This window comes from Tursiops truncatus, chromosome 1, assembly GCF_011762595.2.
Source record: "Tursiops truncatus isolate mTurTru1 chromosome 1, mTurTru1.mat.Y, whole genome shotgun sequence".
NCBI lineage: Eukaryota > Metazoa > Chordata > Mammalia > Artiodactyla > Delphinidae > Tursiops > Tursiops truncatus.
The window spans coordinates 155802295-155818873 of NC_047034.1; the positions used below are offsets into that span (position 1 = coordinate 155802295).

General features: G+C 37.3%; 1 protein-coding gene and 1 pseudogene across 2 annotated transcripts in view; one reads left to right on the plus strand and one right to left on the minus strand.

Annotated features, from left to right (window-relative positions):
- ZMYM4 (zinc finger MYM-type containing 4) overlaps nucleotides 1-16579 on the minus strand; it is a 174458-nt gene that overhangs the window by 108419 nt on the left and 49460 nt on the right. The window lies entirely within an intron of this gene.
- Nucleotides 1621-1733, plus strand: LOC117309998 (U2 spliceosomal RNA; annotated as a pseudogene).

Consider the following 16579-nt stretch of genomic DNA (forward strand, 5'->3'; position numbering starts at 1 on the left):
CTACCCAAAGTTCTCATCATACCATTCTCATATTGTTTTCCTTCTACTGGGAATGACTTCTATCTGATAAAATTCCAATGCTACTGCTGGGTTTTTTTGTTGTTTTTTTTTCTGCCGCGCCGCGCAGCTTGCAGGATCTTAGTTACCCAACCAGGGATTTAATCGGAGCCACTAGCAGTGGAAGTGTGGAGTTCTAACCACTGGACCACCAGGGAATTCTCTCCAGTGCTTCTTTAAAATACAGCTCTTCAATAAGGCCTTTTCTGATAACCCATTTAGAATTCTTGACTCCTTCTCTGTAGCACTTGATTCACATTTCATTTACAGTCACTTATGGCACAGTTAACTTATGTATGTGTCAGTATCACTTTCTAGATAAATCTTTTTTATCGTGGGATACCTATAGGCCATAGCACATTGTGTTGTATAATCTCTCAGTATCTTTTATATAAAGTGAATATCATAACTTTGCATTTCTCATTATTTGTTATGCAAAACCTTCAAGGGGCCCTAAGAAAAAAGAGTTCTGTGATCAGATATTTTTTCCAAATATAATATTATAGAACTTTTCCACCATTTGGCATGGAGTTTTATTCACCATCCTCAATTCGGTAGGAAAAAGATGTTATCTCATTTAAATTTGCATTTTGCTGTTTTATTTACATTTAATTGCTTTCATTTTCATAATTTTGAAGCATCTTTCCATATAGTTATTAACCATTTGTGATTATCATTTCTATCAACTGCCTGATTACAGAATTTTTTAGATTACCTGATGCAATGGTTCACAAACCATAATGATTAGTGGTCAATACTTAGCAAGAACCTTACCCTGTGTCTGGTCTTTTTCAAGCACTTTACATGACTTAATTCGATTTAACCTCCTCAAAATCTCATCAAGTAAGTACTGTTAACACCTCTATTTTGTAGGTGAAGAAATGGAGGTACTGAGAGTTTAAAAGTACACACACATAGCGCTGTGAAAAAGGCTCCCCAGAAAAAAGCCCAAACTTCTGACCCTCCACAGTCTGGCCCTACTTCCTCTACTGCTTCATCTTTTCCTGCCTTCATATACCCATTACATCCCCATTCCCAAAGCAAATACTCTAGCTAATGACCTACAGCTCACCCAATCCATCACGTAGTTTCATCTCTCTAGACCACTGTGCAGTGTTTAAGCTTCTCCAGTCTTAAAATCAATAGCTAATGTCTAAACTAAAGTTACAACTCTTTAACGATGCCATAATCTCACATAATCCACAAACATCCAACCTCCTGAACAAGGCAGAATTCACAACTCTTTCCCAGCTCTACACCTACAGATGCGTCTATGACAGCAACTATAAAAACTTTACTCCCAAGTTGGGGATTCTATAAGAAATCAAGTACCCATCCACATCTCTGAAGCTGTATCATGAAATATCCCATCGACAGGGGTTATATAAACCTGGAGTTGTAACCCCATTTTGGAGACTATCTAAAAAAGGAACAATAAACACTGTCTACACAAAAGCCTTTAAAGTTATACAAAAAGTAAAAATAGTTAGTTTCTTTCAACAGAACCTAAATGAAATCAAGACTCATAAAGAATTAGAGATTCCACATCTTTCAAAGCAGGGAATCACTTCTCGGCCTTTCGGCTAAGATCAAGTGTAGTATCTGTTCTTACCAGTTCAAAGCAGGAAGAAAGTTAAAGTATATTCTAGTCTAGAGAGATCTGTGTCTGTCCCATACTGCTGTAAGCCTAGCACCTACAACAACAATGCCTAACATACAGAAGATCAATAAATGTTTGCTGAACAAAAGAATTACTTTTACTAGTTAATAAGTATTTAAAACTCATTTTATATTAAAAACTTAAACATCCTCAGTTTACTTTAAAATTTGCAAGAATCACAAAAATTAAGCAGGAGCATCAAATAGTTTTTATGCTTGCAACAGACCACTCCAAATTAAATGTCCAGTCCTCTTCCCTCAACCCCACAATTGTAATGCTAGTCTTTTTTCCCTATTGCTACTCCAATTCAAACATCCTTTACTTAAAGCTTCAAATTTATTCATATTGATAATCTTTATAATCATTTTATCAACTTGGAAAACATAACAAATTTCTTATGGGAAAAACATACTTTTTATACAGGAAGTGCTCACTTTGCACTGTAGTACAGGACCACAAAAATGACTTTGCAATCTGAAATCAAGCAAAGCAATCTGAATAATTAAAGGGAAAAAATTACATTGTTCTGTTTAAGACTCTTTTACTGTCAGTTAAAATGTATAGAGAAATGAAGAATACTGTGTAATATTTACTATTTTATAATTTAAAACATAAGAAACATTGAGAATCAGTATTTTGTTTCTTTGTAAAAACCTTACCAAGAAAGTAAGACAGTGCTTACCTCCTTCTTTTCCTCATATAACTTATGATACAGAATAAGTATCTCTTCCAAGCCTTGGCAAAATGTCATAAATCTTTCCAAGTTTGGTTGGACATGCAACATTTTATCCTTTGCCCTTTCAATCTTGTCATATACTTCCAAGAGTTCCTTTAACGTGATATTTTTTCCAGTCACTTCCTCTGAGACATTTTCATCCTTTCTGTCACAATCACTTTTCTTCATTTATGTTCATAAATTTGCCTTTACTAAGTTCCTCAGACTTTATATCTATATTCTCCACCTTATGACCACTTCATGATCCTGTCTTCCGTCACATAAATTACTGATGAGACTGCCTTCCAAAACAGACCTATCCCACATTAAATAGTTGATGATCAATTATTTGCTCAACTAATCTTTGGAATCTGGGAGTAAAATTCACAGCAGCATCCCTATCTGCTCTAGCAGCATGCTGATTCTGAAATGAAACCAGCCTTTACTGGTAATGAAAATTTCTTCAGTCTCCTTGTAATTAGTTTTCTTTCAATGCAGCTTGGCATGAATGTTAGCCAAACTGATTGAGATCTGTTTCTATTACAATTTAAACTATATGATGTTGAAGCAATTTTACCTTATTTTTTATATTCATCTCATGTTTTCAATACAGTTCATACCAAACCTTCATACAGGAAAAGTACTTGTCCTATCTTCACTACCTGCCACTACTTTCAAATCTTCTATAACATCCAATTTTTCAGATCTAGTATTATCACCTTTCATTTCTTTGATGAACTTCCATCTTTGTTGGTCAACTCTCTCCTTTGATTGTCCAGTTTTGTAAAATGTCACATGAATTTATCATTGGAAAACAAAGAGGTAACACATCTGTAAACTTTGCTATCTGTACAAAAAATGAATAACAGACGCACAGTGACCAACCTCCAACAGACTTTGAGAGAAGTAATGTGATTGGTCACCAATTATTATGGGCATCTATCTATTGATATATGTAGTGATTTGTGAACTGAAGAGCGAGCATCAAAGTTTATACACTACACAATTATTCAGTTAACATACCACAGTAAATGACAGTTGAACTGTATTGTTAGGTGACCGGTGTTTTTTAACTAAACTATACCAACAGAAATTCGAGCATATCAGAAGCCTGCAAAGTGAAGACTGACTGTACAGAGTAAACAAAATATAAGTATGTAGTTAGATGTGGAAAATATTTGCTGTCAAATATGTAATAGGTCTCAAGAAAGACTGTTAGCATCAGTAGAGTTTCTTTCTAGATGCTACTCTGCTTCTAATTCACTAACAGACCTTAAACTAGAAACTTAACTCTTCCGTGGTTCAAATTCTTCAACCCATATAAATGAATGAAGTTGGTCTACAATACCCTAAAAGTTCTCTCCAGCCTCTCAAACTTGATGCTCACAATTCCCTTCAAGCTAGGCATAAACTAAAAACTCAAATTGGTGTAACGGAGACTGAAAACTTGATGAAGACACTAAAAAAGTAGACCTCATTCTCTCTCCTTAGGTGCTTTTTTCCCAATTAAATGACTTAAGATATTGACAAGTCTTCCCTTAAAATGGAATCAAATCCGCACTCCTTTCACATTTTTATTCATTCTAAAATTTATGTAAAGTAAAATATAATAATTATTTCCACTAAAATTACTTTGACATGAACTAAAACTTAAATGGGCTCGATTTCTCCAACAAAACAAAACTGACTCACTATCAACTTACTATAAGTATACTTAGTGTTTGTAATTAGTATCTCACGTGCTGTCACCAAAGTTACAATTAGAAGCAACTTAAGTGGACTTTCCTGGTGGCGCAGTGGTTAAGAACCCGCCTGCCAATGCAGGGGACACGGGTTCGAGCCCTGGTCCGGGAAGAATCCACATGCCATGGAGCAACTAAGCCCATGCACCACAACTACTGAGCCTGTGCTCTAGAGCCCATGACCCACAACTACTAAGCCCGCATGCCACAACTACTGAAGCCCGCGTGCCTAGAGCCTGTGTTCCGCAACAAGAGAAGCCACTGCAATGAGAAGCCCGCACACCACAATGAAGAGTAACCTCAAACCGCCGCAACTACAGAAAGCCCACACGCAGCAACGAAGACCCAACACAGCCAAAAATTAATTAATTTTAAAAACAAAAGAAACAACTGAAGTAAGCTGGATTTTACAAATTCATAATTCTATGAACTGAAGCAACTGAATTAATTCCAAATTCAGAATTATATTGAACTCAGACAATAGAAATGTATTACTAAAGAGTCACAGAATGTATCATTTCACTGCTTAATTAACATGCATATTTTAATGGAAAAGACATTTGTTCAAATAGCTACAAAAACCTTATAAATAAAATGGACAATATTTATCACCAAATATAGACAGAGTATAGATTCTCAGTCATCACTGAGAAAAAACTTCAAATAAAAATCAGACTCAACTGTGAAAAGCTATCGTCCTAAAATAACTTCTTTTATGACTTTTTTCACAACAGCTAAGGAGAAAATTAAGCTATCCAGATTTAAAAAGGAAAAAGAAAAGTCATTTTTGAATAGGTGGACAATGTCTCCCTTTCAATCTGAATATGTATTGATAGAATGCTGCATTTACCCTGAAACATAAACTAAGGAAGAAGGAAAATATGTGCTCCCGTGATTCTTTATAATATGTTTGAAACTGTTTAGCTATACTTTTGTCATCAAATTTTCTACTCCAAAATGATGTATAAATTTGGTTCCTCATTTGGAAGCTCAGGAACATTTATTATAAAATTCATGAGACTTCCCTGGCAGTCCAGTGGTTAAGACTCCAAGTTTCCAATGCAGGGGGCGAGGGTCCAATCCCTGGTCGGGGAACTAAGATCCCACATGTCAGATGGCCAAAACAAAACAAAACAAAACAAAACAAAAAATATTCACTGTTATTAAGATCCCACAGGCCACACAGTTGCGGCCAGAAAAAAACAAAAGCAAAAAACAAAAAAATAATAATAAAATTCGTGATATCCCTCAAGGGAAATATCTTCACTGCTTCCTAATATCTACAACAAATACAAAGTTGTAAATTATAAAACTTAAAACAAATAAAAGTTTTCTTCAATTATTTAAGGTAAAAGTAAAAACCTCGGATCCCTGACATCAATCAAGGTGCAAACTGCCACAACCCAAAAAAGTAAAAATCAATCCGAAGAAATCTCCTAAATCATATATTGACAAAACATTGAAAAGTTAACTGATGTCTAGCTTCAAAGTATCTGTGGAATGAAAAAACAAAGGCAAACAAAGATTACTCAGCCTACAAATATCTGCCGCCATCTAAGAAACCTCTGAAAAATAAAACCCCAGAAGCAGTGGTTCTCTACATGTGGTTCTTAGACCATAAGGGTCCCAGAATCCTTTCAGGAGTCCCCCAAAGTCAAAACTATTTTCACAGTAATACTAAGACATTCCATGTATTTTTACCGTGTTGACATTAGCACTAATGGTATAAAATCAATTCTGGGTACAACTACTGGCCCCTTAGGCAGCAGCACCAAACTGTACGGATCGTTGAGTGTATTCATCACTGCCCAATAACGGCTGTCATGCATATATATTAGAAAGAAAATATGATTTAAATATTTAAAATTTCTTAAGAGAGAGTATCTCATAGAACTAACCAGACATGATCAAGCACTTCTATTTAAAGAATAACTTAAAAGCAAGCCCAGTCAGTTCAAGTTTAATTGAAATTAAAATATTAGTTCCTTTAGTGATAACACACTAACTTTTTCTATCACGAAAGACATTTACAAAATCTAAGTTTTCTGTGTTTTTTCCAAAGCCACAATTAATGTATGGTAATAAGATTGTATGTAATTATACTTTAGTGTAACATTTAATATATTAAACAAGATAATATAGGTAGAGGCCAGAAGGATCAAACTTAAGTGTCACTAAAAAAAATTATTTTTAGTTGAAAAATAATTTTTAACTAAATTTTCATAGTTTTTAGTTCTCACACCTAATTTACTGTGTCATGTTATGTTAATCCCAGATAATCTGACAGACCAGTAAAAAAGAAACCAATAAAAATATGTCTAACAAGATTGAAAACTTAGTATTTCTGGATCATTCACCTTATAAAAAAATGAGAGTTGGGACTTCCCTGGTGGCGCAATGGTTTAGAATCCACCGCCAATGCCGGGGACACGGGTTCAATCCCTGGTCCGGGAAGATCCCACATGCCACAGAGCAACTAAGCCCATGCGCCACAAATACTGAGCCTGCACTCTAGAGCTCGTGAGCCACAACTACTGAGGCCGTGTGCCACAACTACTGAAGTCCGCACCTAGAACCCGTGCTCCACAACAGAAGAAGCCACTGCAATGAGAAGCCCGTGCACTGCAACGAACAGTAGTCCCCGCTCGCTGCAACTAGAGAAAGCCCACGCGCAGCAACGAAGAACCAACACAGCCAAAAATAAATAAATATTTTTTTAAAAAAGAAAAACATGAGAGTTATTTGTCATTTTAAATGAACTTTTTGTTAAATGCATACAGGTATACCTTGTTTTATTGCACTTTACACATTGAGATTTTTACAAATTGAAGATTTGTGGCAATCCTGCATCAAGTAAGCCTATCAGCACCCTTTTTCCAAAAGCTTCTCACTTTCTGTCTCTGTGTCACATTTTGGTAATTCTCACAATATTTCAATTTTTTCATTATTATTATATTTTTACAGTGATCTGTGATCAGTGACCTTCGATATTAACATTGTAATCTTTTCAGGGTGTCATGAACTGCAGCTATAAAAGACAGTGAATTTAACTGATAAGTGTGTGTGTTCTGACTGCTCCACTAACCAGCCATCTCCCCCTCTCTCTCCCTCTCCTCAGGCCTCCCTGTTCCGAGACACAACAATATTGAAATTAGGCCAGTTAATAACCCAACAATCGCTTCTAAGTGTTCAAGTAAAAGGAAGAGCTACACACCTCTCGTTTTAAATCAAAACCTAGAAATGATTAAGCTTAGTGAGGAAGACATGTCAAATGCCGACAGGGCAAAAGCTAGGCTTCTTGCACCAAACAGTTGGCCAAGATGTGAATGCAAAGGAGAAATAATTGTAGGAAATAAAAAGTGCTACTCCAGTGAACACACGAATGATAGAAATGCAGAAGAGCCCTATTATTGATACAGAGAAAGTTTTAGTGGTCTGGAGAGAAGATCAAAGCAGCCACAGCACTCCCTTAAACCAAAGCCTAATCCAGAGCAAGGCTCTAACTCTATCTTCAGTTCTGTGAAGGCTGAGAGAGGTGAGAAAGCCACAGAAAAAAGACTGAAGCTGGCAGAGGTTGGCTCATGGGCTTTAAGGAAAGAAGCCATCTCCATAACATCAAAGTACAAGGTGAAGCAGCAAGTATTGATGTAGAAGCTGCAGAAAGTTATCCAGAAGATCTAAGATAATTAATGAAGGTGGTTACATTAAACAGCAGATTTTCAAGATAGATGAAACAGCCTTCTACTGGAATAAGATGCTATCTAGGACTTTCATAATTAGAGAAGTCAATGCCTGGCTTCAAAGTTTCAAAGGACAGGCTGACTCTCATGTAGGGGCTAATGTAGCTGGTGACTTGAAGTTGAAGCCAAAGCTCACTTACCATTCTGAAAATCCAAGGGCCCTTAAGAATTATGCTAAATCTACTCTGCTTGTGCTCTACAAATACAACAACAAAGCCTAGACGACAGCACATCTGTTGAAAAGATGGTTTACTGAGTATTTTAAGCACACTGTCGAGACCTACTGCTCAGAAAAAAAAAATTCCTTTCAAAATATTACTGCTCACTGACAATGCACCTGGTCACTCAAGATCTCCAATGGAGATTAATGTTGTTTCGTGTCTGCTAACACAACATTCATTCTGCAGCCCATGGATAAAGAGGTCACTGTGGCTTTCAAGTCTTATTACTTAAGAAATACATTTCATAAGGCTATAGCTGCAATACACAGTGATTTCCTCTGCTGGATCTGGGCAAAGCCAACTGGAAGCCTCCTGGAAAGGATTCACCATTCCAGATGTCATTAAGAACATTCATGATTCATGGAAAGAGGTCAAAATATCAACATTAACAGGAGTTTGGAGGAAGTTGATTTCAACCTTCATGGATGACTTTGAAGGGTTTAAGACTTTGGTGGAAGAAGTAATTGCAGATGTGGTAGAAACAGAATTAGAATTGGACCCTGACAATGTGATTGAATTTCTGCAATCTCATGATGAAATTATAATCAACAAGGAGTTGGTTATAACTCCTAAGGGATGAGCAAAAAACTGGTTTCTTGAGAAGAAATCTACTCCTGGTGAAGATGCTGTGAAGACTTGAAATAACAACAAAGGACTTAGAACATCATATAAACTTAGTTGATAAAGTAGTGATGGGGTCTGAGAGGAATGACTCCAATATTGAAATTTTACTGGGGGTAAAATGCTATCAAACAGCATTACATGCTAGAGAGAAATCGTTTGTGAAAGGAAGGGTCAATTCATGCAGCAAACTTAATTGTTGTCTTATTTTAAGAAATTGCCACAGTTGCCACAATCTTTAGCAATCACCACCCTGTTCAGTCAGCAGCCATCAACATCAAGGCAGGAGGCCCTTCCACCAGAAAGAATATGATTTGCTGAATGCTCAGATAATGGTTAGCATTTTTAAGCAACAAAGTATTTTAAAATTAAGGTATGCATATCGTTTTTTCAGATACAATGCTATTGCACACAGTAGATTATAATACAGTATAAATATAACTTTCATATGCACTAGGAAACCGAAAATTCATGTGAGTTGCTTTATTGATATATTCGATTTATTACAGTGATCTGGAACTGAACACACAATATCTCTGAAATATGTCTATATGTGCTCTCTCTTTCCAAAAGTGAGGAAAAGATAATCTATATAAAATTTCCTAGCTAGAGAAACTGGATGAACTCAATCATTTGTCTGTAAAACTCTTACCTAATGAGATTCTATAAATGCTGTTTTAGAATTATTTAAAGATTAGCTGCTCCCTTTTTGAAAGGACATACATACACCTGAAACGCACCTCTTTAAACCAGGAATATATAATAACTATATGTATGCATAAATTACATAAGAGTTGATATATATATATAATCTCAATTATAAGCACTTATGTAATATTCAAAATTTTAAATAATCATATATCACTCTGATAAACAAAAAATAAAATTGTAAGCCCAGATAAGTTATACTATGTACACAATTAAAATATATACACTTTTGGGCTTCCCTGGTGGTGCAGTGGTTGAGAGTTCACCTGCCAATGCAGGGGACACGGGTTTGTGCCCCGGTCTGGGAGGATCCCACATGGCCGCTGAGTCTGCGCGTCCAGAGCCTGTGCTCTGCAACGGGAGAGGCCACAACGGTGAGAGGCTCGCGTATCGCAAAAAAATAAAAATAAAAATAAATAAAATATATACACTTTGAATATAACTCTTTTTTTTAATTTATTTATTTATTTATTTTTGGCTGCGTTGGGTCTTCGTTGCTGTGCGTGGACTTTCTCTAGTTGCAGCAAGTGGGGGCTACTCTTTGTTGCAGTGCGAGGGCTTCTCATTGCAGTGGCTTCTCTGGCTTCTCTTGTGGAGCACGGGCTCTAGGTATGCGGGCTTCAGTAGTTGTGGCACACGGGCTCAGCAGTTGTAGCTCACAGGCCATAGAGCATGCGGGCTCAGTAGTTGTGGCTTGCGGGCTCTAGAACGCAGGCTCGGTAGTTGTGGTGCACGGGCTTAGTTGCTCTGCGGCAGGTGGGATCTCCCCAGACCAGGGCTCCAACACATGTCCCCTGCATTGGTAGGCGGATTCTTAACCAGTGTGCCACCATAGAAGTAAGTCCCTTGATCCACTTTCCATGTCAACTTAGCTTTTGGAGTAGCTTTAATCGTCCATATGCAATCAACTGCTTGGCCAGGTTTTGTTGTTTTCCTCTTGTTCTACCTCACTAGAACGTACTATTCCGTCAGCTTCTGACAGCTCAAACTGGCAATTTCCTAGGTAGGTAAAGTCTGGATCTGGAATAAACAAATATTTTGCTGGAAATCCCAGTCCTTCAAGTTCTTTATCAGAACTTAACTTAATCCACATGAATCTCCCTGGTGATCTAATTAATGGAGGGCTTTTCACACCACAGCAACGATCTACAAGTGGTGAGAAACCAAACGGCCCATCTTGAACTTCCAAGTAATCAAACTGACTTTCAAATGATGGTTCTATATAATAATGTTCATCAAAGGTCAACTCTGTTTTTTGACATGGAGCACCTTCCAAAATGTAGATACATTCTTTGTTTGGTGGATATGAGTCAGGATAATTTGGTGAAGCAAAATGACCTCCATTGCTGGTTCAAACGCAAATCCCACACTGGGTTGCAGGAATGTGCTTGATTCCAATATTTTCTCCATCTTGGGCCTTCTGGCCACAGCAGTCCCTTCCACTACAAGTACTGTTATTAACAACACTTTGAGGACCAAGCAGAGCTGCTCCAGGGCCATGTTCCCGAGCTGCCCGGCGCTTCGCGAGGGGCCGAAGCAGCGGCAGTGGAAGCGCAGGGCTCACAGCTCAGCGTGGCAGCTGCCCCACTCCGTCCCCATAGCCCGCACCAGGTTGCTCCCTGCGGGGTAGGCCTCAGGTCTGGCGCCCGCCATACCCAAGCCTCTCGGCAGGCTCTCGTGCTGCCCCAGCCCCACGACAGGCACCACACCCTGCTCTGCAGCACTCCATCCCATCGACCGCTTACAGCCTGAGAGCGCAGACACGAGGGACCAGACCCATGCAGGCCAGTCTGCCTGCGGCCACAGCACAGACCCCGCTGAAGTGGCCTAATATAATTTTTTAAAAACAAAATGGCAACAACTGATAATACAATAAAGGTCTTTATCTTAGCCAACACACACACACACACACACACACACACACACGTACACACACACACCCTTTACAAATACCCTAACTTCCAGAACTGTCCCTGGGAACAAAGTAACAGATAAAAGCTTATTTTTAACAACATGCAGGATAGACATTTTTGCCACATAATTTCCAACTATGAAAATTTATTAAGAAGTCCCTATGCAGGGAAACAATTAAGTTATTTATTAATACACATTATACTATGGAATTCTATGCAGACTTTACAAAGAATGAGGTAGAAAGTTCTGAAGATGGAGGTGATGTTTCCCTAATATTCTGAATATACTTATTGCCACTAAACTTAAAAATGATTAAAATGGCAAATGTTATGTATATTTTAACACCATAGACACACACACACAAATAAGGTAGATCTGAATATAGTACTATGATGGGACACATATACTGAGTGAAAACAGAAAGATTTAAAACTCTGAAACAACTTAAGGACAGAAAAACTAACAGAAAGACCAATGTCTCAACAAGGAAACAGAAGATATAATGAAAAAACAGATTAAAGTTTTAAAACTGAAAAATCAAAAAACCAAAATAAGAACTCACTGAGTGGTTACCAGGGGCTGGGGGGAGGGGCAAGGGGGTAACGGGATAGTCATTATTTAATGGGTAAAGAGTTTCAGTTTGGGATAATGGAATAGTTCTGAAGATGGATAGGGTTTACAAATCAATGTGAAAGTTATTAACGCCAATTAATTCAACACTTAAAAATGGGTAAAATAGTAAATTTTGTTATGTATACTTTACCACAATAAAAAATGCATAATGAATAAAACTAAAACAATCTCTCATTCATGGGCTCATTAGCAAAACAGAGATGGAGAGGAAAGAGTCATGAAAATAGATCAACAGAATCACTTTATCTTAAAAGAAAGAGAAAAAAAGATTGAGGGGATAAAAAAGAATGGTGCCTCAGAAATCTGTGAGCCATATCAAAATACAACATTCTTGTAATCAGAATCCCTAGAGTACAGAAAAAATACTTGAAGAAATAATGGCTGAAAACTTCACAAGCTTGAAAAAACACATATATATCTGCAGATTTAAGATAAGCAAACCCCAAACAGGATAAATCTAAAGATATTCACATTAAGACACTCATAATTAAACTGCTGAAAACTAAAAACAAAGAAAAACATCTCGAAAACAGGCAGAGAAAAACATTTTACTTATCACTGCATATTTCTCATCAGAAATCTTGGATGCTAAAAAAAAAAGGAAACTATTTTTAAAGTGCTGGGAAAAAAGAACTGTTAAACTCATAAATCTATATACAATGAATATACCTTTTGAAATAAAGGTGACATAAGGATATCCTTTGATGAGGAACACTAAAAGCATTGACTATCAGTGGACCTGCTCTAAAATAATTGTTAAGAAAGTTTCTTGACCCAAGTGAAATGATATCAAAAAAATTCAGAATATCAGGAATGAAGAAAGAGCAACAGAAACTAGTAACTACCTGAATAACTATAAACACAGAGCAATCTTCTACCCTTGAGTTCTTTTAACATATATTTGACATCTGAATGTAAAAATTATAACATTATACAATAGAAATTTGGTAAGTATATGAAATATGACAACAACAATATAAAAGGGAAGGATAAAACACCTATATGGTGGTATCTAAATTCCACTTAAAGTGATGAAACATTGATTCTAAGAAGCCAGTCTCAAAATGTTAACATTCTGTTTCAGTTCACCTTTCACAAGTCTCCAAAACACAAAATTATACTGACAGAAAACAAAACAGTGGTTGCCAGTGGTTAAGCCGGAACAGATAATAGGACTATAAAAAAAATATCACACTAGAGTTTCTTGGAGTGACAGGATTGTTAAGAATCTTGTTTGTAGTGCTGGTAACAGGAATCTATGTCTGTGTTCAAAATTCATACAACTATACACCAAATCCAAAAAAAGAAATTTTAGCATTTGTTCATTTCTAAAATAAAATACACAAACACATGCAAGATAAGCTTATACATAATCATAAATAAATATACTGAGTAGTGAAATTACAAAAGATTTTTATTTTTATATCTTTTAAAAATCTTTCAAACTGTCTAAAATGACTAAATGCTTTTGTAATAAAATAAAATGATTCAAAAATAATCAAAATATACTTAAACTATGAATATGCCACTTAAGTACAGTTCACAAATAGCATTACTTGAAAAATGAATAAATTAGAACTTAACGTGAGACTTCACTGGTGGCACAGTGGTTAAACATCTGCCTGCCAATGCAGGGGACACGGGTTCAATCCCTGGTCCAGGAAGATCCCACATGCTGCGGAGCAACTAAGCCCATGTGCCGCAACCACTGAAGCCACCGCAGTCTAGGGACCACGTGCCACAACTACTGAGCCCATGTGCTGCAACAACTGAAGCCTGCAAACGTAGAGCCTGTGCTCTGCAACAAGAGAAGCCACTGCAATGAGAAGCCCGCACAACGTGATGAAGAGTAGCCCCTGCTTGCCACAACTAGAGAAAGCCTGCGTGAAGCAACGAAAACCCAATGCAGCCAAATAAATAAATACCTATCCCACACACACACAAAAAAACAACACAACGTATTCTGAGATCTCAAAGTGTAAAGCTTAATCATAACAGCAGACAGCTGCTATCTAACCCCCACCCCATTCTCTCACAACGAATTGCCCTCTCTCAAAATTTACAACAAATAATCCCAAGGACTCTAAAGAGTCACATTAAACTGTACAACCACATGCAAAAGAATGAAACTGGATCACTATCTTACACCATACACAAAAAGTAACTCAAAATCGTTAAAGACATGAATGTAAGAATTGAAACCATAAAGTTCCTAGAAAAACATAGACAGTAAGGTCCTTGACATCAATTTTGCAGATGACTTTTTGGATTGAACAGCAAAAATAAAAGGCAAAGAAAGAAAAAAGGAAGGTGGGTTTACATCAAACTAAAAATCTTCTGCACACCAAAGGAAACCATCGACCAAATGAAAGGGCAACATACAGGAGAAAATACTTGCAGATCACATATCTGATGAGATTAATATCCAAAGTATACCAAAAACTCATACAACCCAATAGGAAAAAAGAAAACACTCCAATTAAAAAATGGGCAGAGAATCTAAACAAATATTTTTCCAAAGACATACAGATGATGAACAGGTACAGAAAAATGAGCTAAATATCATTAATCATCAGGAAAATACAAATCAAAACCACAAACCTGTTAAGATGGCTATTAATAAAAAGACAAGAAATAACTTCTTGTGAGGATGTTGAGAAATGGGAACCCTTATGTACTGTTGGTGACAACGTAAACTGGTGCAGGTACTATGTAAAACAGTATGCAGATTGCTCAAGAAATTAAAAATAGGTCTTCCCTCATGGCACAGTGGTTAAGAATCTGCCTGCCAATGCAGGGGACACGGGTTTGAGCCCTGGTCCAGGAAGACCCCACATGCCACGGAGCAACCAAGCCCGTGCACCACAACTACCGAGCCTACGCTCTAGAGCCCGCACGCCACAACTACAGAAGCCTGTGCACCTAGAGCCCATGCTCCTCAACGAGAAGCCACCGCAATGAGAAGCCCGCGCACCGCAACAAAGAGTAGCCCCCACTCACTGCAACTAGAGAAAGCCCATGTGCAGCAACGAAGACCCAAGGAAGCCAAAAATAAATACATAAAATAAATAAATTTATTAAAACAAAGAAATTAAAAACAGAATTACCATATGATTGAGCAATTCCACTTCTGAGAATTTACCACAGAAAATGAAAACTCTAACTGGAAAAGATATATGCACCTCCATGTTCACTGCAGCATTATTTACAATAGCCAACACATGGAAGCAACCTAAGTGTACATCAATACATGAACAGATTAAAAAAATGTGGCATAGATACACAATGGATATTATTCAGCCATAGAAAAGGGGGAAGTTTTGCCATCGGCAGCAACATGAATATACCCTGAGGGCATTATACTAAGTAAAATAAGACAGACAGACAACTATTGCACGATCTCACTTACACGTAGAATCAAAAAAAAAAAAAAAACACAAGCTTATAGATACAGAGAACACACTGATGGTTGCCAGCGGTTGGGGGGGAAAGGGGTAGGCAAAATCGGGGAAAGGGGTCAAAAGGTACAAACCTCCACTAGTAAAACAAATAAGTTGTAAGGATATAATGTACAGCATGATGACTACAGTTAATAATGCTGTACTACATATTTAAAAGTTACTATAGAGCAGATCTTCAAAGTTCTCATCAAAGAAAAAAACTTCTAACACTATGGTGATGTGTGTTAACTAGACCTACTGTGGTGATCATTTCACAATATATACAAATATAAGAATCATTTCAGACGAGGAGCTGGAATAACCTACATAAATGATAATCACCCATCAGCAGACAAGCAGATTAAACGTTTACTGAGCTCTGCCCAACAGAGCAATACCCAGCTCTACACACCACCAGTCCCTCCTATCAGGAAGCTTGCACAAGCCTCTTAGATAGCCTCATCCACCAGAGGGCAGACAGCGTAAGCAAGAAGAACTACAATCCTGCAGACTGTGGAACGAAAACCACATTCACACAAAGATAGACAAATTGAAAAGGCAGAGGACTACATACCAGATGAAGGAACAAGATAAAACCCCCGCAAAAAAGCTAAATGAAGTGGAGATACACAACCTTCCTGAAAGAGAACTCAGAATAATGATAGTGCAGACAATCCAGGACCTCAGAAAAGAATGGAGGCAAAGATCAAGAAGATGCAAGAAATGTTTAACAAAGACCTAGAAAAATTAAAGGAGAAACAGAGATGCACAATACAACAACTGAAATGAAAAATATACTAAAAGGAATCAATAGCAGAATAACTGACTCAGAAGAACGGATAAGTGACCTGGAAGACAGAATAATGGAATTCACTGCCATGGAACAGAATAAAGAAAAAAGAATCAAAACAAATGAAAGACAGCCTAAGAAACTTCTGGAACAATATTAAGCACACCAACGTTCACACTGTAGGAGCCCCAGAAGAAGAGAAAATTCCAAGAAAAATTGTGAAGAGATTATAGTCGAAAACTTCCCGAAAACGGGAAAGGAAACAGCCACCCAATTCCAGGAAGCACAGAGAGTCCCAAGCAGGATAAACCCAAGAAGAAACATGCCGAGACACACAG